Below are 5,454 nucleotides of genomic sequence, written 5' to 3'. Positions count from 1 at the left end.
TTGGCCGAGAGGCATTCGGCAATGGTGACAAGGCCCATTACCTTGCTGTGGGTCTGGAAGATTCCCCACCCATTATCGGGTGCATAGTGGTGCCTGTAGTGGATACAGAGTGCCCAATGGGAGCCGCAGGGGCTGATCTGGCTCACCAAGGAGATTCGCTTATAGATGCAAAAGAAATTCTCCTCTGAGATGATCCCAATGGCTTGGACCACCACGGGGAGAATCTGGTCGTTCTCAGCGCACTGCACGTAGTCAGGGATGCTCATGTTGCAGCCCCTGCCGAGAGGGGAGAGGAGATCGATATACTTACTCTGCTGTGGGCTGTGGGCCCCTCTGGGTTGCGGTGACCTGGTGTGCACCAGCCAGAAGGCAAGGGAAGCCCAAACAAAGACGGGGGTACAGTTTGTCCTCAGTGTCTGCACATGGCTACTGTAGGTCGGATCACATTACCCAGCTTTTGGTCTAGGCTTCCTGCCCCTGCAGAGCAGGGTCATTTCTTGTTTTCTGTTCCAAGCACCTAGCCAAACCCTGATGCAAAGACAGTGCTCAAAACTGCTGAATAAAGAAATGAACAAAGGAACTGCTTTCCACACCCCTTTAAGCAGAATATAAAGAAAAGAACCACAGTGGGATCAAAACATCTGGATTTCAACTCCAATTTATTTGAACTCATAAGCTGCAGAATAATGGATAAGAAAACTTGCCTTGGGGAGGAGGGTACAGTTCAGTGGTAGAGCACATGCTTATCATGTACGAGGTCTTGTGTTTAATCCCCAGTACCTCATTTTAAATAATGAAACAAATAAAAAAAAACCTAATTACCCTCCTCAAAAAATATTTTTTAATTCAAAATTCAAAAAACAGCTTGCAATTGACACAACATTGTAAACTTGACTATACTTCAATTAAAAAAAAAAAATCCTTGCCTTACAAGACATTATCTGGATTACGTAAGTTTGCAAATGTTAAATGCCTAGGTTACAACCTGCATAAAAAGGGGGGACTGTACAAATTTACTATCCCTCCTTTATCAGCTATATTACCTTTCGGGGGGTTATAACCTCTCATTGCTAATTTTCTCAGATTAAAAAACAGAAAACATTACCTGATTTTCAGTACTGCTGAAGAATCTGATAACCCTATTAAAGCATCTGACACACAGAGGTTATTCAATAAATGTTTGTTGAATGAATGAATAAACAAGCAAAGAGAATGCTGCTCCCTGCCACAGACCATCATAATGGTACTGCCTGGAAATCGCAAGCCCACGTTCACCCGACTCTACACTAACCATGTGGGTGACCTGGGCAGGCCTGTGTGCTTCTCTAAGCCCCAGTTTAATCATGAATAGAAATGAAGGCAATAACACAAACCTCAAAGGGTTAGTGAGTCAGTAATGAATTGTACCCTAATTTTGCAAGATTGAACCGTTAAGGAAAATTGGGCAAATTGTCCATAGGCCCTCTCCATATTATCTCTTACAACTACATGGGAATCTAAGTTACATCACAAAATTAAAAGTCTAACTTTTAAAGAGGCTATTGAGGTTAAATGATCTCACTGTCTCAAATAAGGAACACACAGCACAAATAGGAAAATCCCTAGACCATGAGATACACTCAGTTAAATTTCCCACTGAACCCACTGGTCCCTCCAACTTAAGAGCACGAGGATGGGTCCTCGTGGCCAGAGGCCACTGCTCCTGAAGCTAACAAAGCTAATGGCCCCCACTTCCAAGAGCCCTTGTCACCACCCTAGGTCTAAGTTTGTATTTGTAATTTTTTTTTCTTTTTATTAAATAGAAACCCCCAATTGCATAGCCTTCAGGTCAGCAAAACCTGACCACAGAGATCATGATGGCAGACCTTCTGGGTGAAACAATAAAATGAAAAGCCATTTCCATAAGAACTCTGTATAAATCTACTAGGGAACTTCATCCTGGACTGAGAGGAAGAGGACTGGGGAGGAGGGGGCAATCTGGGGCACAGAGGACCATGGGCCACCTGTCCCATGATGGACTTTAGTTTCAACACTCACCCTCCAGGAACTTCAAAATACACACCGACAGAGTGCTATAGACAAGATTTTTTTTTTTAAAGAAATCACTGACTCCCTAGCAGCTCTTGTTTCTACCGAGACACAAATGGATTATGTGTATAATGTTTCACAAAAACCCTAAAATACTATCACCCCAACTTCATACATGAAGAAACTGAGGGAGAGAGGTTTATCACATTGTGCAAGATTAGAGAGAGGCCACATCAGACACCGTATTTAAACCCAATCCCCTGCTCATTGCTCACACTAGAAAGTGTGACATACTGCTCCTTTCCTGCCCTTTCCCTGCAATAAATCTCTGAAGAGTCTTTTCTGTGCCACCTGGAATCACAATCACATCAGCTTTCCACAAAGAGCTATGTCACTCCTTGGAGGACATATCAAAATCTAAAGGGTTGGAATGGGAGGAGAGATTTGCATTTTCTGTTTCTCAAAGGAAACATGGCTTTAAAAGAAACTGAAAAGGACTTATCTAGTCTACGGTCTCATTGTGCAGAGAAGGAAACGGAGGCTCAGAAGAGATGAGGAAAGGGCCTTATTAACAAATATTGCCTGAATGTGGCACCAAGCCAGCCCTGGGCACTGTTGTGGGAGGATCTGGGAGGCCCAGGAGAATGAGAGAAGAAGCATACAAAGCCCTGTCTCTACATCACCATACCATGAAATTCCACCAAATTACCCAGTATGGGTGCAGCCAATATTAAGGTTGGCTAGAGAGGTTATAGAAACCTGGAATTCTCAAACATAGTGGAAATACCAACATTTATTTTGCTTTTTTCCCAGTTCAAGCATCAGCTCAGTGGGCGCTCTCTACCAGGGACTACACGAGGCCTGGAGTTCTCCGAAAAACAGATCTCTATTACCACGTGTGCAAACCACATACAGGTCCACCAGAAGAAAAACGCCCACAGATAAGATGGAATTACTGAAACTGAAAGCAGCCAAGCAGCATATATTAACTAGGAAAAATGGTGCTGCTAGAAATGGACCCATGGGCATAGAAACAAACTGTGGTTAGCAGGCAGGAAAAGGGGGATTAACAGATACACATTAATAAATATAAAATAAATGACAAGGACCTGCTATATAGCACAGGGAACTATATTCAAGTTCTTATAATGAGTTGTACTAAAAACAATCTAAAACGTATGTATATACATATGCATATGTTTATAACTGAATTTCTGCTGTACAAGTGAAACTAACATTTTAAGTTAACTACACTTCAATAAAAAATAATTAGAAAAATAAAAGCAAGTCTTTAAAAAAATAAAAGAACACTGTAATCCCCGTAGCTGAAGGTGGTGGAGAATTCTTGCTGCATGCAGCAAGTCCACTGTATCACTCCAGCACTGACTGTCACCCTTTCTGACCATCAGAGAGTCACTTGGCTTCACTGAGGTTACTTTTCTCTTCTGTGAAAGGCTACATTTGCAACTAACAATGTATAGAATCTCATCATTCACAAGCCCAAAAATTAGTGAGGACTTCCCATGGGCCAGGCTCTGGACAGATGAAAAAATAGGGTCTCAAATATATTCATGGTTAGAAGAAGTTTATGCCATAAAGACATTAATTCTTCCTGTTTAGATAGACAGATTCAATGCAATTCTGATTAGAATTCCTACCAGATATTTCATGGAATGTAGCAAGTTAATTTATGGTCAGGAACAGCCAAGAAACTTCTTTAGAACCACCACTGGGTAAGGGTGAATAGGTCATTGATTTCCACTGTTCTTTCTGAAGTGACGAAAACGTTCCGGAATAATAATGGTTTCAGCACTGTGAATATGCAAAAAGTTGCTGAATTGTACCATTTAAATGGATGGACTTCATGGTGTGTGAACAAAATCACAATAAAGCTGTTATATGAAAAATAATTTCTTGACAATTATTTTCCCCTCTATACAACTAGTCTGCTGCACAATTTAAGAAAAAGAAAAAACCAAAACAAACCAAACTGTGCCAGGAGCTCTTTAGGACTGCAATGTCCCTAGGTCTCCAACGCCTCTGGTGGTGCTGTTCCTGTTAACACACACAAGCTGGGCTGGGCTAGTTAGGGACTGTAACTATCTTTCTAAAATTGACGGTCACACGTTTCACCCTGGGAGAGGGAAGCCTGGAGGATGTCACATACTCATACCTTCAGCTCATTTTTAACTGAACCAAGTCCTGCTTTCAACACTGTAATCCCTCGCAATATAAAAACACGTGACATCATCAAGCACCGCCATCATGACACCTGAAAGTGTTCAAGGAACTTACCTGGGGCAGAAACACTGAGGGAGGTGACGGAAGCTCCCTCAGCACTGACGCTCCCTTTTGCAGACTTCACCAGAACAAGCTGGGCTTTACGGCCGGAAGCTCTCAGCCCGGGGAGCAGCACCCACACAACTGAGCTGGTCCTGATGGAGCGGGAAAGGGAGAGGAGGGCAGCCCAGGGGTCACGGGGCAGGGAAAGTGGGGGATTGGGGACGCGGGCTGCAGCTCCGCTCGGAGGCCAGCCCCAGCCCCAGCTTCCCCATCCGGGTCCACAGACCCCGCCCGCCCGGGACACAGCCCGCCCAGGGACGGGGACAGGCAGGCGGCCGAGGAGAGGAAGCCCGGGAGGAGAGGACTCGCGGGAGGGAGAGGGGAAGGGGACTCCAGCCGCAGACTGAGGGGAGACCGGCTGGGGCGAGAGGCGGCAGGTGCACACCTGGCCCTGGACAGGTGTGGCAGGGGCGCCGGGCAGGTGTCGCGGGCTGAGGGGCCTGGCCCGAGCAATATAGCTGAACACACGCTGACTCATGCCCTCACGGGCTGTGACACGTGGACCGCCCTCCCGCAGCCGCCTGAACATTTCCCGTGAGCCCCCCACCTTGCACTTCCACAGCCGGAGGCCCCGGCCCCGGGGCAGGAGCTAAAGGCTTACCGGGCGACAGAGCTGAGAAGACTTTGGGGCCGATCCCCGGCTCGGAGCTGCAGCTTCCAACCCGCTGTCCACCTGGCACTGACTGCGCATGCGCAGGAGGGCCAGCGATCCTCTGGTTTCTGTGAGAGAAGCTGCGGAATTGAGGGAGGGAGAAGATGGGAGGAGGAGAGGAGGAGGGGAAAAGTGGAGGGAGATAGATGGACAGGAGGTGCAGAGAGAAGGGAGGGATCTAGAAAGGGGAGGGGAGTAGCAGAGATGGAGAGAAAAAGGTTTACCTCTGGGGGCAGCCTGAAACAGAAGTCAGTCCTTCCTCTGTACCCTTCTCTAACACTTCAAGGCCCGCAGCTCAAATTTTCCCTCCCTGGTCCAGCCCTCCAGCCAAGGCCTCTGCAGAACCCCTACGGGATCACACCCGTTGCCCCCACGCGGAGCTGGGTTTCCTGTTGCTCTGGGAACCAAGCACCCGAAGGTGTTGTCGCTCA

General features: G+C 46.6%; 1 long non-coding RNA gene across 1 annotated transcript; it reads right to left on the bottom strand.

Moving 5' to 3' along the window:
* Positions 1 to 227: 227 nt before the first annotated feature.
* LOC135320027 (uncharacterized) lies at positions 228 to 5,037 on the bottom strand. Its single transcript, XR_010379154.1, has 3 exons — positions 4,973 to 5,037; positions 4,324 to 4,463; positions 228 to 276 (listed from the first exon to the last, which is right to left on the bottom strand). It is a non-coding gene; the product is annotated as an uncharacterized LOC135320027 (long non-coding RNA).
* Positions 5,038 to 5,454: the final 417 nt, after the last annotated feature.

This window comes from Camelus dromedarius, chromosome 35 (assembly GCF_036321535.1).
Source record: "Camelus dromedarius isolate mCamDro1 chromosome 35, mCamDro1.pat, whole genome shotgun sequence".
NCBI lineage: Eukaryota > Metazoa > Chordata > Mammalia > Artiodactyla > Camelidae > Camelus > Camelus dromedarius.
This window is presented reverse-complemented; position numbering and strand designations above follow the sequence as displayed.